A 27,325-nucleotide genomic window follows, 5' to 3' on the forward strand; every position below is an offset into this window, starting at 1 on the left:
TTATTTTTTTACATTTTAAACACTTTTTGGGTAGTTTCAGTTTTCTGGTTGTTGGGTTAAAACTGCTGGGTTATTATACTGGGTTGTTTGAAGAGGCTCACGTGCTTCGCGCCTTGGATGTTTGAATGTGCTCAGCAACGGTCGTCGTGAAAGGACAGAGTCACTGGAAGCAGTTGTTTCAAGGTAAGTTTATATGTTTTTGTAAACATTTCATGAATATAAACAAGATTATAACATTTTGCGAGACAGCAACGTGTTAATTTATACAGACTAAGACGACGGGTGTAATTTAGTGGAATGACGACTGGTACCTCAGATCGCCATTTACACAAATTGACTCGAATAATCGTTCTAAGATGTTTAATATGGCATATTAATAAAATTAATAAAATCGATGTTACAAAATCCCCATCATACGGTTGATTACGTTAACTCATGACAATTTCTGTAAGCCTTTAACAAAGCGAGTCAAAACCGGTACCGAGCCGACCTCCGCAACGTTTCGGCTTTTTGTGTCACACACGCGCATAGTTTTCCCAGCTTAGCAATAGCGACACTATTAAATTAAAGTTGATGACAAACGAGTTGCTTTCTTGTCATTCGATATGGAAAGACAGACCGCGAGGCGCGAGCACAAGTTAACTTAACCGGCGGCGGAGAATTGCGGAGCCGGCGTCTACTCTGTCACTGAGAGGCAGGGACAAGCAGCACTTTCACTTCACAGTCGGTACGGCGGGTAACGCGTCGATAAATGAAAACGAAACAGCGTTTCCAAGAACCGGTGTCTTATATGTATATTGCTTGTTCCTCTCTTTTAAAATGAAACAATAATTTAAGTGTTTGGACATGAACTTGAATACATAAACGCATTTGTCACCAAGGCACTGCGTGTCACTGCGTGTACAGTTTAACAAACATTTATATGTGTTATATGAATGAAGATGTGTTATTGAGTCGTATTTAGTTACTATTTTATATTAATTTTATAATATTCTTGGGTTGTCTCCTGTGATTTCAAGTTTATATTGACCAACCCTCTGATCTGTGGCTGATACTGTATCAGAGATGTTATGTTTTTAGCAGAGATCAGATGTGATGTTGTTTTCCCATTCTTTTTTTCTAGAGTTTGCAGAGTTTTTATGTCCATCCATTAATGAGGCTAGCAAGGCCTTCATACAACTTCAGCCAGTAAGTATAACATTTAATAACTCCTAATTAAAATGTATTGGGAATGTCTTAATTATCTGCTGCATTTTAGTTCTGCAGCACTTTATTCTTTATAGTCAGATCATCCTATTTGTCAGTCTGTGTGGTTTGCAGCCTTTGTTGTTGGCACAACAGTTAAAGGAGTGTAACACCAAAGTCTTATGCAAACCGACGACAGGCCATTGCATTTTTGGGGAAAAAAATCTCACACGTGGTGGTAATGCGGCCAGGGATGCAAAAGAAAGTCTTATAATTTTTATAAAATGTATAATTCACTTGGCCCACATGGTTTTCTGAACACTTAAATCTGATCATTTAGTTCAGACCACTAAAAGTTTTTTCCTCTTTTGTAGATTGCAACAAATGTGGTGGAAGTTCTTCTCTGGACAGAATCCTCGAAATCCTTTCCTTTATTTCCTGGCAATGGGAAACATGCAACAGATCTCTCAATCTTTTTTCTCTATCAGTCTCTCTGATGGAGCCAATACGGAAGTGACTTAAACTGCAATTCGGCCAAGATGGCGACGGCACGCACCGCCTACTTTAGGCTTCAAAAATGCTCTTCACAACCAATGGGTGACATCACGGACACTACTTTCATATTTTTTTACAGTCTATGGTTTAAAGGCATTTTACGTGCTTGAAAATAAATACCCCAGGCAATGTGCATCTACTGTAGTCTGTCATTTTCCAAATGGATGAATCCTCTGCTGTTCGGTTCCTTTGTACATCTTTGTTCGTGAGGAGTAACTTTAATAAATGAAGTATTTTTTAGTCAAATACATACCATACTCTGAAACTTGGAACATCTGTTCTGTAAAAAACTTTACACATCTGTAAATGATTTTACTTTTAATTTAACAATTACATTGTTTATTTTCTTACACTGCTGCAGTTTTGTTTATGTACATTTCAGTATTTCATTTATATATTGTATATACTTATATACAAATTCTGTCTTAAATTCAAACAAATTGATTTAACCTGTTACATTGTTACTTCAATGTGCATAATTTCTGATATTTAATAAATATATTTATACTTGATGTCAGTAAGCAGCAGTCCTTTAAATGATTTTGCAACTGCCAACTGTAAAAATTTAAGAGTTTGTAGTTATTTTGAAGTCAAATAAACATTTATTTGGTGTTCACAATGGTCTTGATTTACAATAAAGCACATGATAAAAATAACCCAGCAAGAATAACCCAAACCCAGAATATTAATCTCATAAGTGGTTAAAATGACTACACGTTGGGTTTTTTCAACAACCCAACCTGCTGGGTTAAAATGTGTTACCCAACGTGTTGGGTTACTTTAACCCAGCATGTGTTCTGTCCAATATTTACCCAGCGCTGGGTTGCCAATTGGGTTGTTTTTAACCCAACCATTTTTAGAGTGCTCTTGTAGTTTTCTTTGCAATATTCAAAGCCGGAAAATAATTCCGTAATAAAAGTTCATACACAGCAGTGGCTATTTCTGTCAGTTATTTTTCCATTTAAAATGATATTGCATTGAGTTAGACGTGACTCTGCTTTGACCCCAAGCGTATGGCCATTCCTACTGAACTGGCATCCGCAGCTGTGTAAGAGTGTGAGAGCCTTACACACTTCTCAGGAGGTTTATAATGCGCTATGATGTCATAAAGGACCTTGAGTTTGGCTCAGTGTCATTCATCCGTCAAACTTCCCATCCCGAGTGCCAGCACTAGGAGATATGACCTCAGAATGCTACGCCTGGCCTGACCAAACTTTCCCCGGCCAGTCCAGAACCCCAGCCCAATCACGTGTTGCCAGGCAACTCCAATGAAAATATTGCCTCAGTGTCTGCTTTATAAATACTTTTAATTAGTTGTCATTTGAGTAGAAATGATGGTTATGAGTCAAAAAGAGGTTGCAGTGGACCGCAGGTTGATGCCGTGTATGCCGCAGTGGCTTCGCTGGGTATACGCCACGTTAGAAATGTTGCCCGGCCTGTACAAATTTTCCCAGCTTCTCGCACATGCTGGGAAAACATACACACCACATTGCAATGCTTGCTTTGCATGCCAGACCTAAGGTAAATACGGCTCAGCACAGTTGAAATTTATTACAAAATATGCGAGTAATCAAAACAGTCAAGTAAAGACTTTAAAAGAAGATGTAGTGAGCTATCAACATTTAAATTCAAGAAATTAAACAGCCACCTTTTTTTGCTAGCAAGTGCTAGTTTTTTAAATCTAAATATGATGTTTTAATTTCCAAGTAAAATGATCCTCACACATTTACAGTATATATCAAATAAATACTTATTCTTTCAGATTGTATTTTCTTAATCCGAAAAATACAGCATAAATGAATTAGTGCTACCGTGCCCTCTCTCTTTCTCTCCTTATTAAATGCAGCGTGATGCTAAATTAATTAATTAATTAATTGTAAGCTTATAATACCACACTTTTCATAAGAAAGTGCTTAATTAAAAGTGAAGAGCAGCAGACCTTAAAGAGGACATCTCATGAAAATCGTTTTCCATGTATAAGTGCTATAATTGGGTCCCAGTGCTTCTATTAACCTAGAAAATGTGAAAAAAGAACAACCCAGTAACTTTTGTTAAACAATTCTCCGCAAGCATGTGAAAAAATAGGTAATTGAACTTTGGCTCCCCTTGTGATGTCAGAAGGGGATAATACCGCCTCTTAATCTGCACTATCCAACCATGGCCATTTAATGCAGAGATGCTCATTTGCATTTAAAAGGACACACCCAAAAACTGAAAAGTTTTCCTCACACCTACAAATTGGCAGATTTAACATGTTATTTGACGTCTTAAAAAAGTCTTTTTTAAATGTCCCTTTAAAACATGATCACCACCTTACAAAACCTGTCATAAAAGATGCATCTTTAGAGACCTATCTGTTATGTGCTCTTGTACAGCTCAATGGTACTGCGTTATCATCGCAAAAAGTCATGGGTTCGAACCCAGGAAACGCATATACTCATAAAAATGTATGACTTGTAATGCACAGCTTTGGATAAAAGCATCTGTTTTAGGCATATATTCATACTTGTTGAATATGCATATTGCTTATAATATAGGGGTGCGCGGGGCAAAACCTAACGCAGGGTTAGTTGTAACACCGACTGTTTACATTGTTGCTCAAGGTTGAGCGTTTTGTTTTTCTGGTATTTTTTTCAAAAGTGGTATTTTTTACTTTTGGTATTTTTACTGCCAAAAGACGATCTCCCGCAAATTATTGGAAATGTATAATGTTTTTCCAGAGAGTTATTGATGAAGGATTGTTTTGGTGGCATGTAAGTAATTTTTTTCATCATATGTTTTTTTTTTCGGTTTCTAAGTTGGGTGTGTAAGATACCAAATCCAATGTTATGTCATCTTAATCAGTGTCTTCTTGACTTAAACATAGCATCATTTTGAAATATGTCTGCAGCTCTCAGCAACTTTTTTGGTGGGCTTGAAAATATTTTCACCCAGCGGGGATAAATGTAACACTGTGTTACAACTAAACCCTCAGTACTTACGATATGAAAACCGCTAACGTTAGCGTAATTCTTGCCGTTGTTTTAAATAGGATACACATGAATGATTGCTGGCTGCCAACAAAATAAATGTGCCTGTCTTATCAAAAATTTTTGTTCATATCTTTAATGTTGATTAAATAAGGTAATGTCAAAGATTGAAATCATAATGAAATGAATGGCTCAAATCAGACTTTGATGCTCATTATCTCAGAATTTGATTTTGAAACTGCACTATGGTTATTACAGACTGGGTCACACAAAAAGTTTTGTCATAATTTAGCTGCTTTTACTCACATATTTAGACATTTGTATCTATTTAAAATTGAACTTTTGTTAGAAAAGGGCTGGATGAATGAATACAGTGTGGATACCTGTCTATTATAGACAGATATATAAACAATATCCACTTCAAGTATATAGACTTGAAAATAGTATTGAAATATTTGCCTGCAAAATTAATTTTTAGCAAGTGTTACAACTAACCCCCTGCCTGTTACAATTAACCCCACCTATGGGGTAAGTTGTAACGTTTGCACTTCTGTCACGTTTGGTGTAATTGTCCAAAAATGGTAAGTGCTAGAAACAAACTTCAAATGTTCATTTGTAGCAGAGATGTGTGTGTTGCTTGTGTAAAAATATAATTAATCAAACTCAAATATTTTTACCAAAAATCGTTAGGTTAGTAGCCCCCCTTTCCAAATGCATAAAGTTTTTATAGCAAGTCCCCTTTTTAGTCCATTCGAGTTATTCATTTTAGACGCTGCAGGTATCTGGATTGCAGTGGAGGAGAGATGCTGTGCAGTTTTCTACAAGTATGCTAGATTTATAGTTGTCCTCTGCTTCCTCCATAACTAAGCACTCAAAACCGACCCATAAGACAAAACAATTGCATTGTGCCAATTGCATTATTTGATCCTGTGGTCGCGTGTGCTCCATCACCTGATCTGCAGAACTTCTCTAGCAAACTGGACAATGAAACACTGCAGACGTGCCACACAAATAAATTGTTTAATCAGTTGGTGCAATTCATTCTCACTCAATTCACCCCTTGGGAGTTCCAGGCAAAAGAGGAGAGGTGCTGAACGAAAGGGAAGACTCATAACAAGCAGAGCTCACACACCCACGCATAGTGTGGATTGCGGTGTTCCCCCTTTCTATTTCTGCTCAATCTCAGGTTTCATATCTGTCAGTTTTTACGAGCAGTAATTTGTTTAGGAGGGCTGGGGGAGGAGAGAAATTGCTTAACACCTTTACAGCTGTGCAACCAGGGGGTTTCTGAGTGCTTCAACTGATTTGTGCCCACGGACACAAGAATGAGCATGTGATGTCATCAAAATGCGCCTGTGTCATCTCAGGCAGACGGGGCCTGCTGACAGGGTCATCCTGTAGGTGTGGCCAACACGGGGTGCTCTGTTTTGTGTTGGTAATATACTGACAGCAAGCACTGCACCCCACAACCAGTGTTGCCCCTGAGGAAACCAAAAGGCCTTTAGGTATTTGAAGTCAAATCTTTCCTTGATCCTCCATCAGGGTAGGAAGCAGACAAGAAACACTGTGGGTCAGCTTTCTTTTGAGTAAATTAGAGAGAAGGAATCTGGTGATGTCAATGATGTCATCATCTTGAATGAAAAAAGGCATCTTGTCGAAACATTGCCTTGTACTGAGTAGGTGCCACCCCTACTCAAATGTTTCCACACCAAGTGATTATTTCTATGTAAATAAGTTAAATTCTGGTGTATTAAAGCTGTGCAATTGTAATCACAACTCTGTGCTGTTTTCCTCCAATGGATCTTTATGAATTATGATCTCATATGTACCTGTGGAGTGTCGCCGTATCCAAAACAGCCCCCCAAAAAACAGTGAAATCTTGTAAAAAATAATCAAGGGCAGCTCAGGATGTTTGGCTCGGGTGCGTTTGGCCCAAGGTTGAATTATTGTTAAATGGAGCACTTGGCGGCATATCAGGGCAGTTTAAAAGTGTCTCTGACAGTCTAATGCCATTGTTGGAGCAAAGATGAGGAGTCGTGTTGTCTCTGGCTGGTTGCAGAGAGCAGTGTTTGGCATGTTTAATGTAATACGTTTCAGTGTGACCCACTGGGACCCGGCCTTCCAAAGGATCTCCTCTATAGGACCCCTACACGATGGCGGTGTAGATGTACTGTGGACTGTACAGATGAGATATACTGTACATAACGGTTAGCCGAAAGAGTACAGAAAGCCAAGTTATGGCAATGACCATTATCTTGATAAGTTTGCATTTGCGTTGCACCATTTGGAGCCAGGATTGCTCTGAATGGTCAATAAATTGTCAAAGGATGAAAACTTAATTAGAACTTCAACTCTACTTTGTTTAAAGGTCACATTCTATAATGGTTCATTTTACTGACGACCCTTGTCGAGCTTTCATGAAGCCAGTATTTACAGAATTCACCGCCAGTCGTGTAGCATAGCGTAGACAAGAGTAGATCCATCAGAAAACTCAGTGTTAGATATCCAAAAGGCTGAACCACATCGTATGAACCACAACAGACCCCTCAATCCACGACTTCTGTAGCGCTTCATTATGCCTGTTAGATATCTGTTCATTCAAACAAAATTATAGCTAGTCATAGAGTAGCAGTAGAAGTGATGCATGTTCTCCACACCAGTACGCAGCTGCCTGGACTCAGACTTATAATTAGTGCCAAAATGGTAAGATATTGTATTTCAAAAATGGTTTCATTAACAGACGGCTCTCTGGAGATTCATTAACCTTTGTGTTTTAATAAATGAGAGTACAACAGTTTTTAGAAGCAATGCTTGTGCAATCACAATGGCATAATATTTATTCTATTCTATGAACACCTTACCAAAATCTAGAATGAAACGCATTACTGTGCTTTACGAATGTTATGTAAGGGACAAAGTACAGTCAGATGCTTGTTATCGCAAAATAAACCGAAACAGGAGATCAGGACCCTGAAGTGGGTTTATTTTGCGATAGCGACTGGTTGGCTGTTCATTATCCCACATGGTAGACGGCTACTCTATGGGAACTTGCCAAGTTAAAGGTCCCGTTTTTCCTGTGTTTTTGAAGCTATGATTGTGTTTATGGTGTGCAATATAACATGTGTTCATGTTTACTTATCTCTATAGCGCTGTTTTTACTGTTTTAAAAACGGCTGATGTCTTCTTTGTTTTATGAAGTCCCTCCTTATACAGAAATACGTAACGAGTTCTGATTGGGTAGTTTGTTTAGTGTTTTGTGATTCAACAGCAGCTTAGCTTAGCAAAGCTGGTTAAGCTTAGCTGGAGACTGACGTATTTCCGTGGGCGGAAGGTTAGTTAAAAACACCTATTTTGATGTCATTCAACTGGGAAGTAAAGGGCTGTAGTATAAACTGGCCGTTCGCTGTAGGCTTTAACTCTTTCACCGCCAGCGTTTTTTAAAAAAGTTGCCAGCGCCAGCGTTTGTCATGATTTTCACCAAAGTTTAATGCCTTCCAGAAAATTTTCTTCTTTAAATATATAAACATATAATATACCAAATGAAAGAACAGACCCTCTGCTTCAAAAAAAAAAAAAAAGTTTCATCCTACCTTCAGTGGTTCTTTTGTAATCAGCTCTTGAATATGGGTAGGTTTCTGCAGAAACACCACATTTTGAGCAGAAAGCAGAGATAATTCCATTTTTGTGACGGACTTTTCATAGAGATCCCATTTAGAGCGATCTTTAAAAAAGACATGGACATGCAGCCACTTGCCACAGGGCAATACTTCCGGGTTTAAAAAGTTGCGGAAGGGAAAGTTGGTGGATAATAGTGGTATTGGGGAAAGACGGAAAATCTCGTCATTGGCGGGGAAGCGTTTTCTCTTAATTGACGAGATATCTCGTCAATGGCGGTGAAAGAGTTAAAAGGGGAGTTCTGTTAAAGAAAATATATCGCCTGTCACTGAATTTCGAGCTTTAATATTTTACAGGTATTATTTATGCTCTAACAGCTGCATTACACACTAACTAAAGTTTGAAAAATGGGATCAGGAAAAACGGGACCTTTAAATGTATAGACGGTTTAATCGGACGCACGTGCGCTGACGCGATACATGTCTGGATCCGAACTTTACTTCCGGTTTCTTTTTTTAATGGTCTGATAAGTTGCTAAACTGATCTCTTGAACAAATGCCTCGTCGAAATAAACTAATCTTTTGGTTTCCTAGGTAATCTACAGGTTATTTATTTTGCATGTTATATAAATAAACTACGTTTAAAGAACTTTGTTGTTGTTTATTCTTAGCGGAGTTTACCGGAAGTTACGTGTGGACCACGACAGCCGCTTGTTTATGTTGTTGCTGCTGAAACCGTCTATAGCGGAAGATTTTCTTTTTCTGGGTGGATCATCAAGACTATTGGTCATCCCAGTTGTCAATCATTCTGATGATATGTTGACCTGAGGCCGTCGTACGTGGTCGTTCCTAGGTGTGCTTTCTGCACATGCGCACTTTCATGTGTATATCTGTGGTGGTCTACGGTTTCCCACATGGAAAGAACCTATATGTGGATATATGTGCATATATGAAACCTATATGCAGCTTATATGCACATATATGCTGCATATATACAGCATATATGCGCATATATGAAACATATATGCAGCTAATATGCACATATATGCAGCACATATACAGCATATATGCACATATATACAGCATATATGCAGCTAATATGCACATATATGCAGCACATATACAGCATATATGCACATATATACAGCATATATGCAGCTAATATGCACATATATGCTGCACATATACAGCATATATGCACATATATGATAATATATATGCTGCATATATGCAAAATTGAGGTGCATATATGTACATATACAGGCCATAAATTATGTGAATTATTAAATAAAGTTATGATGTCTGCACATTTAAAACATTTACAAGATCTGTCTAAGACATGTATAACAAAATGGTTTAATTTAACAGCTACTGTTCAGTGTTATTTAACAGCTACAGTAGCGCAGATGGTAGAGTGAGATGTCTAATGATTGGAAGGTTGGAGGTTCGAATCCCAGCAGTGGCATGTGGGATTGCATTTTTTTTGGTGATCGGAAGGTTGGAGGTTTGAATCCTGGCTCCTGCAGGTGCAGACTGTCATTGGTTGGACCTTTATTTATGTTTAATTTATTAGCAGCTACAGATTTTAATCATTTTACCAATATATAGGTTAACATATATGTGCATATATGTACATATATGTACATATAATATAGGAAAACGGCCAATTTTATATATGTCACATATATGTAAAACCTATATCAAAACCTATATTGAAACATATATGTTTATATATGTTTTTTCCATGTGCCATTCATTGAAGCTTGCGTTCTCACCGTGTTTTTTTTTTCAAAATGTCTGAAGGTCGCAAGAGAAAAAGTGTCTACGAATTGTATGACAAGAAGAGAAAGGCATCTGAAGAAAGAAACAAGACCAGAGTGTTTTTGGGAGAATATTTCACACGCTGGGGTGCCCTAAAAGCACAGGTTGGGCTTCCCACGCGAAGTTTCTACTCGACAGGTAAAGTTTGTCATGCTATTTGGAGAAATCCATTTAAAATCACTGCTAGTAAAAGTTGATGTAAGCTATGATTAGCGATGCTAGCCCTGGCACAAGTCACGAACCGCGCAGACACGGTAAACATCTCAATGTATGAGCCATGCCGACAGCAACTTGTAAACAGAGCGAAGAGAAAAACTAGGCTCGTGCATGCTCTCTCTGCACGCGTTTAATAGGCGTTCCCTCTCTGGAGCAGGTAGAGTGTTGCGCATGTGCGTTTTTTTTTATGTGGAGGGACGGTTCTTAAAAAAATCGCGAAAATCTTCTCCTATACCTTTAAGTACGGTAATCAGATGTAAAATATTGAGATATTTAAGAGGTAAATTCTTTACTTTTTTAAAGCTACAATCCGTAACCTTTGCCCCTCTATCGCCATCTCTGTTTAAAACATAAAATGCAGCTCACTTAACATACGTATATTTACGTATATTGAAAAATGACAGTCAAAATCCGTTCCAGCAGCTCAACGTATAAATCTTTTTTATAAGCTTACTGTTGTAAAGCAGGGTAAGTTAAGCAGACAGCTTTGAATACTGATTGTTTATGTGCAGGCTCGGTAACTGATTTTTATTTATTTTTAACTGAAAAAGTTACTGCTCATTATCCTCAAATGTCGGACCACTGAATGGCATGTTTAACCAATCAAAACCAAATATAGAGCTGTATAAAAGGCTCATTAAAGCTCAAACTTTGTGATTTCTTCATCTCTAAGCCTACCTGTGCATATAGGGAACATGGCAAACTCTTTGAAGAGTCCCATGGCAGCCCCAGTGTGTGATGGATGGGCCGTATCAGGGCACATGGAGGGCCCAAAGGAGCTGGTAGAGTGTCCTGCATAGTGTCTGCTCTCTGCAGAACCTCCAGCTGCATAATTGAGCCGTAATTAAGACTGGCAAAAACTGCACAGGTCTTTACAAACGGCCGGAGCTAAGTGAAGATATGTTAAATGTAGCGACGTATCTGAGTTGAAGTTTAAGAGGAAGCCGATGAGAAAGCATCTGTATTACGCTCTTAACAACCTCCAGACATTTGAAAAATGAAAGTCAGACTCCTGTACGAACGTTTTTGATGATGGGTGCGGGCATGAAGCTGTATTGTACTATTATACATCAGATCTGCAATTTGCAAGATTAGAGCCTAGGGTCTCATACAGTGTGTTACAGCCATGATTAAATAATGCAGTTTTATAGTTCTGCTAAATCCAAAAATATTTATTTCAGGAAAGTTCACGTGTTGGGAGGGGTTCAGATTTGTCGTAAGCAATTAAAGCTTTGGTCCAAAGCATGTGTCTGTTTATTAGGCTGTGTCTAAATATCTAGATTTTGACTCCTCATCATCCCATGTTCGAATTTCTGCTTATTCCCACAACTGCACCCGACAGAGGGGAGTCAAGTGGTTCCAGCAGAGGCTTGTAAGCCGATTACATAGCGCCAAAATAGCGAAACAAGACACTAGCAGCCCATTACCTCAATCACGACAGAATTATGATATTTCCTTCAGTTCACTCCCTACTGGGATTTGCCAGTTTCTCTGCGTTTGTCAGTGTGGAAGGATGGAGGTGGTGGAACTTTAATCACTCTCAGATTAAAGTCATCTATTATCCGTCACAGGAAATGGTTTATGTTAATAGGACAATTGCCTGGTCTGTTCATAAAAGTTAATTACCCACTGTCATTAAAACATTTGAGGATTTTGTTATCAAGCCAATGGTTCGTAGTGTCCTTTGACCTTCTTTGAAGTTCAAATGAGTTGAACACTGTTTCGTATTATAATGTTTATTATTTTTATGCGCAAATAATACAATTACCTTTTATAATCATGTATGTTATGTATGGCTAAAGCATTTAATGGGTTTGTCTTGATGGATGAACCATTTAGTTGCAATATTCTGCATTTGTTTAATGAATTTTCTTTTTTGTTTTAGTTTAGTTTGGATTTATTAGTGATTTAAAAAACCACAATACTCTAATGCACTTTATTCTGAAGAACAGAAACAAGTTCATTGTGAGAATCATTCACCAAACAAACAGTAATCTGGACCACATCCCTGCTTTTGCTGGCACGTTTTGCACCTGCTTTTTCCAGCCTCATTTCTGAAATTAGGACGCCCGTATTTTTTTTAAGCTGATTAAAAATTGGATATAAGTATGTTTCAGACAGCATTGGGCCGTCTCTGTCAAGCTGTGGTTCTGTGCGATGTTATTTTAAGAAAGAAAATGTGGAGGGGAGGAAGTGATGTCTAAAAATGATCTGTTAGATCCGTCCATCAAGCATAATCTGGTAATCACATGAGTGGTGGTTAATTTCCTGTGAACACTCAGGGTCGTACTGACTCACACCTGCAGGGGAGCAGAACGTCATGAATATATCCAACAGCTAGCAGTGATTTACTCCCATAAAATATATGCATCAAATGTACAAGCAAAATAAGCAGAAAGAAGTACAATTTATGTTAGAAAGTTCATGTTCGGGCATAAGATAAAATAAGTCATTTAGAGAAAGACAAACTATGTACTGTAACACGGTTGGTGTCTGAGGAAAGGTTCAGGTGGTTTATTTATTTTAACGGTCGCTGTGACATATGGAAAGGGTTTTTGGAGTACTGGAGAAGCTGGCCGTAAATTAGTAAAGTGTGGTGGTGGGAACCATATAGTGTCACAGAGTTTGACTACTTTTGAAATTGATATCAAATATCAGCAAAACGGCACTTTAATAATGTTGAAGTTACCATATAGTTAAAGCCATCACAATGAACTATAATATTGTATTTTTGTATCCTTGACTACATAATTGCCAAATTGTTTTCTCTCCAAGAGACATAAAAACATTTGAATTTTTCATGAGACTTTGACCTATACTTGCCATATACTTGTTATAGGTATTATTTGTTCCCGACAGTGAATTTACTGTACACCAGTGGTTCTCAAACTGGGGGGGGGGATGAATGGGCCATCGGATAAATAAATATATTAATTTATCATCAATTTTATGTAATAAAATAACCAACAGCACTACATTGTGTAATTTAATATGTTTTGTTTAATTAAAATTCTAAGTTTGTTTGAGATGGTTTTATGTCATGAATTTTCTTTGGGGGGGGGGGGGGGGGCGAAGGTATGCACCCTATGAGGGGGAACAAACACACACCATCTTCTGAATAAGGACAAAGACTTCGGCATGGTTTAACAGTGCTAGTGAATTTAATATTGATGTAGTTTGGAAGAACATTCATCTCTCATGTCTGGTCATTAATTCCCTGCTCTGCTTTCAATTGTATTTTGTATTTTTTAACTGCAAGTCAAAAAAATATATTAATATCCTTGTACTGTAGATGTATGAAGATGAATGATTTTAAGTCAGTGTGTTTTTATAGGAAGTAAAATAATGTCTTTTTAACACAGTTAAGATGGTATCTGCTTGGTTATGCATAGACTGTGTTTGCTATGTTTTTGTTTTTTAAAGTAAAACCGCATTTTTTCAATGATGTGACGATTACGTTACACTGAATCTTGTACAGAATCTGTTTAGTTTTTCTCAGAGCACCTTTACTTTTTTGATGATGAAGGATAGACTGTAGGGCTGTCCTGTGTCAGGTTACGTCATGTTTCCCATTACTAACCGTGATGAGTCTAATGTGGAACTGCTTGTCTCAAAGTGATATTTGATTACAGTGTAGCTTTACCTTCCTGGCTCAGTCCTTAAAGCTCAAGACAGAGCAAAGGGACAGAGCATGTGCATATGGAAGGTTTGGGAGCCATGCAGAGAGAGAAGAACACATGTTAACCATTAATTTCTGTATTACCATTTTTCACCCTGTCAGGGTGCACAGCTACATGGTGAGAGCTGTTCATTGTACGAGGTAATGCAGGCTGAGTTAAACTAAGCAGGACAGAAGACAACCTACAGCTGAAAGTGTATCAGAGAGAGGAAGAGAAAGCTGAAAGTGTGTGTGTTTGTGTGTGTGTGTGTGTGTGTGTGTGTGTGAGAGAAAGAGAGAGAGGGAGAGAGAGAGAGAGAGAGAGAGAGATTCAGATAACATTTGTCAACTAAAAATTCTGTCATTATTTATTTAAATTTATTACAAATCTGTATATTTTGTTTTGTACAGCCTAAAAATGCTGGGTTAGGATTTAACCTATGCTGAGTTGTTTTAAACCATTGATTTTCTGGGTTAATGTAACCAAAAGGGTGGGTTTGTTCCTTTTTGACCACCCAATGTTGGTATTTTTTTAAGGGCATCTATTTAATTGCTAAAAAACACTGTAAAAATAATTTTGTAGCTCCAGATTTCCCTCTCTTCCTGAAACACACATATTTTGTACAAAACCCATTGATTTGAAAAGCGCTGTGTTTCTTATTGGCCAGCTACTCTGTACGTTGTGATTGGCCTGAATAACTGACGTCAGACGGAAATCTGATGCTCCTTACCATGTTTGAAAGATTTGGTCACAATGTAATACTAACAGGAGTTAACTTACAGGCTGTGAGTCCAAAGCGGGAGGAATTATGAAAATGTCGGTCTTGTCTACATCACCAATCCCAGGAAGTACACTGTTGCCTACAATCTGTGTGTTTGTTGTACTGTAGTCCAAGAAAAGAGACTTATGTTGGAGATTATAACTCGCGTCATCGTTTACTTTAGGGTATGTACCGTATTGTCCAGATTATAAGTCGCTTGGTAGCAGAAGTCACATCAGTCAAAAATGCGTTTTGAAGAGGAAAAAACAAGTCACACTGGCCTATAAGTTGCGTTTATTTAGAAAATGATTTCACAAAATCCAAGCCGAAGAACAGACATTTAATCTGGAAAGGTTCAAGTTATTCAACTAAACAATAGCACAGAACAGCAGGCTGAATAGGTGTCCGTACATGTTAACATAAACAGTTTTATACACGATACACAATAGCATACAGAACATTCCTGGGAGGCTGAATTTGCTAAATTAACACGACAAGACAAATCAAGTTCAAAAAGGTCCCGAAGTCATTCCGCATCTCTGAATCCATTGAATTACATAAATATAGGAGCAGCATAGAGCGGACTCTTGCGGCTATAGACTGTAATGGTTTCTCTTGGTTCATATGAAATAATTTTGACGTATAAGTCGCCGGACCTGACTTCAAGTTCCAGGACCCGCCAAACTATGAAAAAAGTGTGACTTATAGTCCAGAAAACATAGTACCTTTTGCATATCATTAAGGGGTAATCCACTTTAAAGATGGGGTCCATTGACTTTTTATAGTAGGAAACAAATAGTATGGTAAGTCAATGGGCCCCATCTATAAAGTGGACTACTCCTTTAACATGTACTAATACACATTTACACACAAAAGGAAATGAAAAATCGTGAATCTGAAAAACCTGGTCACTCATAAAACACATCCACATGACTTGTTCAAAGAAGAAGACATTGTTGCCAGGAAGTTTTTTTTTTTAATAATTCACTTGCTTTGTTCAGAGAAAATTGGAGTAAATAAAAGATGACACAATTTTCATTACAGGGTAAACTACTGTAATACTGCTCTATATAACCAAAAACCAACAAACTGCAAAAGCTTTCTTTTTGTATTCAACCAAAGATAAATTAAAGCCTAGTTTGTCTAAACCAAGAGGATCCCAACCCCCCATTTCCATCCCTCGATTGTCCTCAATCCCTGGTGGAATTTTTCAATCGTGCCACTTTTTACAGTCCATTTCACAATGCATGTGATCTACAGTATATTTCTGGCTTTTTCATTATAGTGTCACCATTTCTCTTCTCATTTTCATTTTTATTGAACCATATTATGGCACTTTTTCCAGCATCCTTTACTATGAAAATCTAAACTTTCATATGTACAGTATGCCCAGATTAAGTGTTAACAGGTGTGCAGGGTCCACCTTTAAACACTATACAGTACAGATGAGTCCAAGTAGGTAGACTCTTTAGAACATTTTCACAAAACCAATGTAGCATACTGTACTGTGTGCTATATGAAATGAGTCATGACCCTCTGAATGTTCATCTGTTAGTTTGATTCTCTAAAAAAAAACATTTTCAAACACTTCTTGAGAATCAAAGTATGGAAAAACACATAGTCTGAAACATGTCTGTTTAGTCTGTATATGTTTTAACAAAAAGTCATACATGTTCATGTGCATACATTTTTTAAATAAAGGTGCTTTAAAATGTTCTTCACAACAATATCATAGAACAAAAATTTTTTGGTTGGTCATCAAAGTTCTTTAAAGAGCCATTTCTATTACATTATACATTTTCATCATCTAAAAAGCCAATTTTCACTACAAGGAACTTTGTTAAACGGACACTCCACTTCTTTTGAAAATATGCTCATTTTCCAGCTCCCCTATTGAACATTCGATTTTTATCATTTTGGAATCCATTGAGCCGATCTCTGGGTCTGACGATAACACTTTTAGCATAGCTTAGCACAATCCATTGAATCTGATTAGACCATTAGCATCACGCTCAAAAATAACCAAAGAGTTAAGATTTTTTTTTCTATTTAAAACTGGTCTCTTCTGTAGTTACATCGTGTACTAAGACAGACAAACATTTTCGGGCACTACGTAATGACTTTGCGCCTCCTGCAGCAAAGTCCTTATAACGTCGGAATGAGAGTATAGTTCCTAGCCATAAAAAATCGCAACTTTTAATTTTCCGTTGGTCTAAGTACACAACATAACTACAGAAGAGACCAGTTTTAAATAGGAAAAATATCAAAACTCTTTGGTAATTTATTAGCACGATGCTAATGGTCTAATCAGATTCAATGGATTATGCTAAGCTATGCTAAAAGTGGTACCGCCAGACGCGGAGATCGGCTGAATGGATTCCAAAATGGTAAAAATCTAATGTTTAACTTAGGGGAGCTGGAAAATGTAAAAAAAGTGGAGTGTCCCTTTAAGGGTTCTTTATGGAACCATTCAACCAGAAATGGTTCTTCTATGGCATTGTGAAGCACCTATATTTTTAAAAGTGTAAAACCAGTGATGGGAAAGCTCCTGTTTAAAAACTAGTCCATTCACGCAGCAACACTTATTTCAGACTGCTCTTATAAAAAATTTGGAACAAATTAAAGTCTTAGATTTTTTATTGGGTTTGGTGGGGGGGTGGGGGTGTCAAATGAAACCCATGCCACTGATTGCTCTGACATGCAAACCCTTTTAAAATCTGAAATGTTTAGGTTTAAACAGAGACGCAAGTCGGTGCAATTCAGCCCTTCAAATGTTCTTCATGTTCAGCCTCTAATCTGTAGTGACACTGTCTTGACGCCCATTTACTGTAAATCAACACTGAAGCAGAGCCATAAAACGTCCAATATCTTTTCATCTTCCAGGCTGGTGGAGGCATTACCAGTTAATTTTTCCCTCGCTCTCTTTCACTGACTCCAATTTCAACTCGCACAGTAGTAGCTACCACAGAGGGACTGGTTAGTTCCAAATGAGCGTTGAGTACTGAGAGGATGTCAGCCTGCCATGGCCTCCCATTCCCAGCCAAACCTCCTCTCCGCTCTCCTTTAAGCGCCTGTGGCCTTGCTGCGTTTCAGTAATGGAAAACGGACCTTCCTCAGATTTTGATGGTTGATTGCAACCATATGGAGAATCTATTAATTTTTTTCTTTTTCGTTCTATTTTTAATAGCCATCTCGCATCACCTGCTCAGTTAACTGGTATTGTTATTTTGTTTTGTTTTAGGTCATAGAATAGTTCATTATGGATGCAAAGCTACAAAGCGTTGGGGAAAGTGTCTCATGCTCCACATTGTACATTGTCTCCATCATTACATGTATTCAGTCTCAGGTAAAGTTTTAATGATGCCAGAATTTTAGCAGGACTGCCAAGCAGAAAGTTTTCTCTGGGCTTTGCCTTTGAACGCTAACAGAAGTCGAATATTTGGGCCAATGAAGGCACGGGGACGCGGTGAGAGTGTTTACAGCAGGATCCGAGAGGTGTCTGCCAGAGTAAATTTACTGGCGTACATGCGGGCCGTGCTGTTCTGGGCTTTCTCATCCTTATGGGGCATTTGAGGGTCATTATACAATTACATATCTTTCAAATATAAGCAATGTCATAAAATACGATGACAGCTGCATATGTGACATTAAATCTACTCTGGAAGGCCTTATGATATGCGGTAATGTAGTTTTGCTTTCTGATGCTTTACTTGCAAAATAATATTCATTGATGGTGATAGGACTCTGGAATATTTCATCTTTGGACCTTTTGGATCTTGATATAATCGTACACTTCTCATGCTAAGATATCTATAAAACCACTCAGACTAAAAGGTTATGACAAATTGCACCACTAGTTTCATATTCCTGTGGTCTTTTACCAAATCACAATGCCATGTTTTTGTATTCTGTAGCTTAACTTGTTTAGCACTAGCTAGGGCTAGGGTTCGATACCCTGGGAAAACATATCTGCCGATAATACTTAAAGGAACAGTATGTAGGATTGTGGCCAAAACTGGTACTGCAATCACACAACTGGTGGCCAATACACAACATGACAACATAAACATTAGTTGAGGCATGCAACTCCACTTTTTAAAGCGTAACAAAACCCCAGGTCAGAGCCTGACTCCACCCACTGGCAATATTTGAAAATGCAAGAAAAGTGGGCAGATCCCAACAGAGATGGAGGGGACGAACTAAGCTCGCACCAAGTGTTTGGTGAGATCGTAACAAGGGTGTGGTGAGCTTGAACCTGCTTACGTCACAAGATATTTTTTTGGACCCAACATCCAATAGGAAAATTCAACCTTTTAAATGACAATATCCTGGCCAGATCACTGTTGTGAGTGATATAAGTATTTGAAATGAAAATTATTTCTTAATGTTTAGTGACATATCACGGCCATTTTATGATTAATTGATATAAATTTCTTACATACTGTTCCTTTAAATGCAATATAGATAGCATTGGAAAAATAAAATGGTTATATGGATAAATATGAGCACAACTTTTGCATTTGAAATAATAATTATGGTTTAAAATGTTATGGACTTTTTTAGTTGGCAGCGTTGCAAAGTTTAGCAGGTAAAAGTTCATGTATTTATATTAAGAACAGACCACTGCGAGACCTTTTTCCACTTGCAGTAACCTGCCTTGGTTTTATTCGAAATCCACCTTGGCTATTGCAAAACTTTTATGGTCTTAATCGTCCAGCTTCACACCAGGGACGGAAATTGCACTTTTGGCTGTATTTTCCATACGATCCTGAAACATTGCTCCAAATTATTCACATCCACCGATTTTTCACCTCACCCCTCCACCCACATCGGCTTATTTTAGTCTCTGCTTCCCAAGCGTTTTATCATCGGGGAGTCGCCCTGACATCTTTCTTACCTCAACCTTTTTGTGCACGTCTTCCTCCTCTGACACATTCTCCTACGGTGAATCCCAGACATTTAGCCAGAGGGTCCATTACGACCAGCTTCGGGACCGAGTCTCCAGCTCGCTTCTCTGGGGAAGTGCTGTGGTCATCCTGTGTTAGGGTAATGTACGTTACAAGTGCTGCAGTCATAAAGCTTCAAACACACACTGTGAGTTACGGCATGAATATGAGGCTTTAGGGAGCAGAGTTGGAAGCGAATCAGATTTACCTGCATGATTCGCCGTCTGGAGCAGGAAACGGTTGTATGGGTTATGAGTAGAGAGTTCATTACTGTACCTCAGGTGCTGGTCCTGTTGGATTCTGGTCATGGTCTGTATAGATGGTTGCATACGGAGGCTTATAAAAAAGTGATTTCTTGAACAGAGAAAAGGTCTACTCCTAAAAATAAAGATTCCTGCAAGGTTCTTTGTCTGGATGTATGGTAAAAAAAAACTTTAACACCAACAGAAGATTTTTGTTGCACAAAATGGTTCTTTGTTGTGGTTCTACAAATTATAACTAGAAAGGCTTTTTGGAAAACCAAAACGGCATTGTTGTGAAATTCCATACATTAAACAATGAAATAATATAGTTTTTTTTTAAATTGTTGCTTGAAGTATTGCAATAAAAATAGAGTAAAAACTTAACGCTAACTGAACCAGAATTTGTTTATTTTTCTCAGTGCTGCATTAACTTTGTGAAACCTTCAACCTCATTCACAGTCCAAACACCTCAAAACTTCCCGTTTCACAGCCGGTTTCCTACTCAGGGTGATTCCCAGACTCTTCCCACCATTTATTAGGGTCTCTGAAAAGCACACTAATCCTAATGGAATTAAACGAATGCACTTTTAATGAAACTTCACATTCCGACTTCCTGCCTGGGTGTCATTTCTCTTGGTCCGACAATCATCCTCCTCTTTTTCGTATTAACATTGTCTCCTTGGAAACTCATCTAAACAGAAGCCTGTGCATCTCTTTTCTCCCGCTGTGTCTTGGCTCTGCTTCATACTGATGGGAGGATGTGAGTGTCTTATTACTGAACACTCTGACCTGTGTCTGCATCCATTCAGAGGCCATTCCTGCAACAGTTTTACTTTCATTAATCTTTGCTGTTTCTCCTCATTCCTTCTTTACTTGTTCTCTGTCTTCTCTCTCTCTCTCTTTTCTGCTACATTATATACTCTATAAGGTAGATTTGGGATGGTGCCCATGGGTTTGCTGATGCCAGGAGTAGGGGAATGCATTGTGTCTGATGTCTGTGCTTTAGTCCACACCATTGACATTCTTAATGAAGCATTTCTGAGCTTTGAAAGGAAAGGAAGAGACGAACGCCTCTCCTCTGGGACCAAGTTAACCGTACTTGACAAGCTCACTTGACAGACCGGCCTGTTAATTCTTTTAACAGGGATCCACAAGACAGGATTGGAAATTTGATGATTTAAATCTGAATTTGTTTTAAAATCTAATACGTCACTCAATTTACAATGCGTGCATCTGCAAGTCATTTTATGATTCATATTTATCTGTGGTTTAATTTATGCATTTATGAATCCATTTATTTATACATTATATTCGTATTAGGCTCATGTGTACAGTTGATTAGGTGATGACATCATGAGGTCTTATGTGTACTCTGATTAACAAGTAGACATGCAGTATTATGACAAATCCTTCATAGGAACCTGTTCGGTGTCAAATTTTTGCTGATCTGTTACACACTGATGAGCTGTCAGAGATGAGTATTTTCTAAGCACTTTTCACTTTCCGCCTGGAAGTTTGTGGTCCAGTAACTCAAACCAAGCAGTTGTGGGTTGAAACTCTCCGGGCCTCCCCGAGACTTCCAAACAGTCGGTCTCCCTTTTCCACGTCGACCCAAAAACAAGGTCAAGCCTGCTGTCAAACCGATGAAAAGCATGATGTTCCCCAAGAGAAGAAACAATGTAAAGTGCATCCGCAGCACTCCCCTACAGGAACGTGTTCATCTCACATCCTTCGTGGAGGTGCTCATTATGTTCCTGGATCTGGAAAGCCAAAGCAGAAAATTCCTACTCTCTTGATGCAAAAGCTCATCTCTCTTTCTTTCTGCACTTTCTGTTCCTCTTTTCTTCTGCTCTCATCTCCGGGGTCCTCCTTTGCTCATCTGTTAAGCTCCTGCGCTGGATAAGAGATGTGCAGTCACAGACAATTAGTGTTTCAGATAGCCAAACCAACCGCATGGCTAAACACATCATAGGCAATTCTAGATCATATTTGAGGAGCTTCAAACCCCCAGTGTTTTATTTGAGCTCTCCATCCAAAAATCTGATTTATATGGTCTCTCCTAATGTTTACTGTAACAGTGATGGCAGTAACTAACCTGGGTTCTTCTCTTGCCAAAAGTAAAAAAAAGAAATAAATAAATAACCACTTAAATTTCATTATATTACTCATTGTCCTGGCATATAGGGCATACAGATTTTCATAGAGGGCCTCTGTGTACTTCCAGACCCACATTTCTCTCAGTTTTATGAAGCTCAGTCCCCCCTAAAGGTAAAATCCTAGGATTGCCCTTGGCACACACATACATAAATCACATACCACTGGTTACTAACCACACACAAACTACCATGGTCCAGATTTGACCACTGCTGCACACTTAAGAGATGTTTGAATTATAGGTTTGTGGGTCTTGTTATTTTTATAGTATATGTTTTATATTCACCAGCTTCGGCTTGTTTGTAAGGTGTGTGTGTGTTTGGATTGTTTCAGTGATATATTGCTTTTTTTGGTGTATTGTTATCAATTTAATATGCGAATTTAGGTGTTTTAAAAACAAAGTGCGAAATTGTAATATGCAACACAGCCACCAAAGACCAACTATTAGATGGAATGCACTAATGTGCTTAACAGTGTGTATGTACAGTAAGTCTACCGTAGACTGAATCGGATTGCAAAATTAATTGCTTTGGACAGTAAGTTAGTAATAGGCTTATGTTCAATGATATAGAAATTCAAATAGCCGCTTTGTTTAAGGATTATTCAATACTCCTTTTTTCCTCTCCTCTGACATTATTTACAAATGTGTATGGCATATCTCTTCTAACCTCTCCATTGACCTTACAGGTCATGATCCCCATGATGTTTCTGTCCTCCTCTCACCACGTTCCTTTGCAGGTTAGCATAGAGATTGAACTTCATTCTGCTCCCTTTCTCTTCCTCCTGTCTGTCTATTGCCCTCAGTACGGTCCAGCACAACACTCCCCTGAGTGAGTCACCTGCCCATCCCAAATCCACAGAGTAATGCTGACCTTAGCATCTGTCCGGCATTATCAGTTGCCATTGCACACTTTATCTTTCACTTCTTTTCCTCCCCTTCAGTTTCTCAATCATATAGGATGATTTCAGTTGGAAGACATTTTACTGCTTAGATCATCAAGTTGTTTTTGTTATTTTAATTATTTAAACAATATTACGTTTTATTAGAAAAATTGTATGCATTTAACAGATGCTTTTTTCCGAAGCAATTTACAGCATGTGTGCAATAAGGTTCGAGAGGCTGTGTTGTATTGTAAATAAGCCACGGTGTGAACCCCTTCAGCTCTGATTTATTCATAATACAGCACTAGCCTTGAGTATCTTTTTTGTAAATGTTTTGTTAAATCAACTCAGATTTACGAGTCATGTCAACAGAAATTAGTTGTCACAACTTAAAAAATATAGTTGAGAAAAGTTAACTTAAATTTATTAGTTATAACAACTCACCTGTAGTTATTACAACTCATCTCTAGTCAAGATAAATAATAGTAAGTTGAAATGACTTGTAAATCTGAGTTGATTCAACAAAAAATTTTAAGGCAGCAAAGTATTTTTTACAGATTAATTTATTTGTGTCCATGGTACGAAATTCAGCTTTTTTCATGTCTTTAGCACAAATGTCTTTTTCATGTCACTCGCACAAATTTCTATAAATAGTTTTTTGTGTCCGTGGCACGACTTTCTTTTTCGTGTCATTTTGTGTCTTGTTTTCTCTTTATTCTCCTGATTTTAAGTCAATGTCACTTTGGGTTGAGGTTAGATTCGGGGTTTGGGATAGGATGTACTTTTATGTATTCTACATGTTTTTCTTCCGCTTTTAAAACTATTCTTGCCTGAGGTTGGGGTTAGAGTTGGGGTTTGGGTTAGGATGTCTAAAAATGTAACAGAAAGTGATTCTAACCCCAACCCCAAGTGACAATGGTAAGAAAATAGGAAAAAACCTGAAAAAACAAAAGGAGAAAACGAAACATAAAATGCCACGAAAAAGAAAGTCGTGCCACGGACATGAAAAACTATTTATAGAAATGCGAATGAGAAAAAAAGAAAAGCGGAATTTCGTGCTATAGACATGAATAAATTAATCACATTTTTTGTGACAATAACATGACTTTCCATTAGATCAGATCAACTTTTATTTTATAAAGTGCATTACAAAGTATAGATTTGATCAGTTTGTGTGTTTCCTGTAATATCTTGGTCTGCTATGCAGTACTCTACCAATTGAACTAAAGAAACAGAAAACCCCATTTTTTTATGTTTGTTTGACTACATTTAAATATCTAAGGCAGTGTCATTTATACGAGCATACTTAAGGTCTTTACACACCGGGACGTTTTTCGTGCGCGTTTATCGTCGACGTTTAATGCCTCGTGACTCAAGAACGAGCGCCAATGTGAGTGCGCACACCCACGCGAAAAGCGCGAGGCGCAAATGCGTCATTTTCAGAAAAACGCGTGGGACACGTTTTTTTGGTTTGACGCGGCGCGTTAAAAGTTGGCCGACCAATGAGATTGGGGCTTTTGTTCACGTGCCTGGCGCTGCTGAAGTTCCAGTAAAACACGACTTGGTGGCGCTCAAGCACAAAATGGTCTTGCGGAGCACGTGGAACAGGTAAACACACAAGGAAGCATCGAGGCTGTGGAGGTTTATGAAGGTGTCGGAGTTCCTCACAACATCGACTGAATTTCGAAGGTAACGTGATATATATAAGAACATAACAATACATAGCTGTGTGGGCTATATGATTAGATTAGATTCAACTTTATTGTCATTACACAAGTAAAAGGCAACAAAATGCAGTTTAACGTTAGGTCTAACCAGAAGTGCAAAAGCAGTATAAAAAGTGCAGGATATCAGTATTTGCATAGGTGCAGGATTATGTAATACGATGGAACAATTTACTGTGGTTGGTACTATGAACATAATATACAGAAATTTACAAATGGATATGTACATAATAAATTAAACTATACAGACCAGGAGTGAAATTAATATTTAGGTAGTGCATGAATGAATTTGGATTGTAACTAGTCAGTTAAGAGTGCAATGGCATAAGTTATTGTGCAGTGAATAGTTATTCTAATATTCATTACATAGTACAGGGGTGTAAACGATGCATTTCAAGTAGTCCAGCAGTGCAAATGAACAGGGAGTATGAAATAGACAGTCCAGTAGTGTATTGAACGGACCAGTAGTGCAAATTTACATTATAACTGTGCAAGTAATAAAAATGAATATTGGTGCATTACATTATGATATGTAATGCACTGACATTGAACAGTGATTAACTTCATACCATGCATGTTCCCTGTACACCGTGTGATATCACGTTTTGTTGTTTGCACCATAATACTTTGTGTGTAACTGGAACCTGTTGTACACAAACGTGGACAATTACACTGCTTCATGTTCAAAGAAAAATATTTGGTTATTATATTCATTGCTTCTTCCTAACCCCAAAATAACTGTAAGAAATCTAAAATGCAAGCCAAACCAAAGGTCGGGTTTTAAGAGGTTAATTTGTGTTCTGTGTATAGGTAACCTAGTTTTAGTCAGATGAAATACCATGAATCTAAATTACATTTGTAATCAAATATTGACCTCATGGATATCGTGGCATGGCCCTCAGTGTGAAAGATTGATTCTGATGAAAACTACATTTATCTTTACAGTGTTCACAGCAATATTTCTGCTAAAAATGATGTGAGCAAAAGTGAGGAGGCCCCAGCAAGCACGTATTCAGGATCATCCAGCACCAGCCGTGACAAGGTCCAATCTAAACAAAAGAAAACAGTCCGAGACAAACCTCTGGAGAAGTACCTCTTATTAAAAGATGGTAAAGGGAAAAAATTAAAAGCAGTGCAAAGAAGAAAGAGGAGCACAGGAGGAGCGCACTGCCAGTTTTTGGTCACACCTATAGATGTTTATTATATATCATTTTATTTAGTTTTTTTTTATGTTTATACATTCAAGAAATACAGTTGAACATGTACATTTCATACATATGTTTATTTGCACTACAGTTCACTTAGACTTCTATCATTGTGACTTTTTTGCTCTACAGCTCTGCCAGTTCTTGTTCACACAAATTAATGTTTATTATATACCAATTTACTTATGTATTTTAAGTGATTATACATTTAAGAAATTCATTTGAAAATTTCTAATTTCTAAATGTTGATTTGCACTACCGTTCAGTTGCACTAAAGTCATTGTGACTTTTCTGGACCAACATTTCTGACTCCTGTTTTATTTGATTTTACTGTCATGTCTCTGATTGTTATTGCAAACTGCAGTTCATTCACAAAAATAAATGTTTGATTAAAAAACGAATTGTAAATAACGTGCCATTTTGACACTATGCATATATTTGTACATCAGTATTGTTGACCTCTTATTGTTATAACTACATACCTACTTCTTTAGCCAAATCACAAAATACAATACATTTGGGAGGAAATGTGAGAAAATTGTTAACAAGAGAAAGTGCTTGTAAAAGAGTAGTCAAAAATACACACATCGGATCACCCATTACCTTATATTTTGTGAAAGAGCTTTAATTTTGATATAACGTGTTCTATCAAAATAGTTAATTTTATGTGGAGAGTGCTGATAATAGAATCGAATTATTTGATTAAATAGATTTGATTTAACAAATGTATTTAAGTTCACGGAGATATTTAAACACAACGTTTTCAAAATGGCAATTATAATGACTATAACACGAATGCACAGTTTGCTTTTATCTGAGAAGATCATGTTTCACATGATCATACTGTCAAGTAGCTGGTGGTGAGTCCTGATGGTGAATCCTGATGGTGAGTTGAAGTAGTCTTTGTATAGTTGCTGCTGCTAGAAATCGAGCTGCTACTAGTAATATCCATGTTTTGTTAAAAGCAAGCACATGACTTGTTATTGACTAGCGTGTGGCTTTCTTCTTCTGTGTGACAAGTGAGTGTCAGAACAGAAGCATAAAGTTTCGCTGCGCCCCCTTGTGTACCGGCATAAATCTGTTTTGTATTAAGCGCCATCTAACGTCCAGGGGTAAATTTGCACCTCACTCGGCTCAGCGCCAGTAAAAATCGTCTGGGTGTGAAAGCAAAAAAACGTCACGTTAAACGCCGACGATAAACGCGCACGAAAATCGTCCCGGTGTGTCAAGACCTTTAGACTTAGAAAACTTTTATGTCCCCGAGGGGCAATTTGTTGTACAGTACAGGCATAATCCACAAACAAACATTTAATCAGACATCTACAGAGCTATTTATCCAACACATCAATAAATAAATACAATAAAAAAGTTTATTGCACAGGGTCATATATAA

The 27,325-nt window shown here is 37.8% G+C and overlaps 1 long non-coding RNA gene across 1 annotated transcript; it reads left to right on the forward strand.

Annotated features, from left to right (window-relative positions):
* The first annotated feature begins 24,322 nt into the window (after positions 1–24,322).
* LOC135787564 (uncharacterized) lies at positions 24,323–26,333 on the forward strand. The gene is made up of 2 exons (XR_010547108.1): positions 24,323–24,692; positions 25,673–26,333. It is a non-coding gene; the product is annotated as an uncharacterized lncRNA (long non-coding RNA).
* Positions 26,334–27,325: the final 992 nt, after the last annotated feature.

This window comes from Paramisgurnus dabryanus, chromosome 20, assembly GCF_030506205.2.
Source record: "Paramisgurnus dabryanus chromosome 20, PD_genome_1.1, whole genome shotgun sequence".
Taxonomy (NCBI): Eukaryota; Metazoa; Chordata; class Actinopteri; order Cypriniformes; family Cobitidae; genus Paramisgurnus; species Paramisgurnus dabryanus.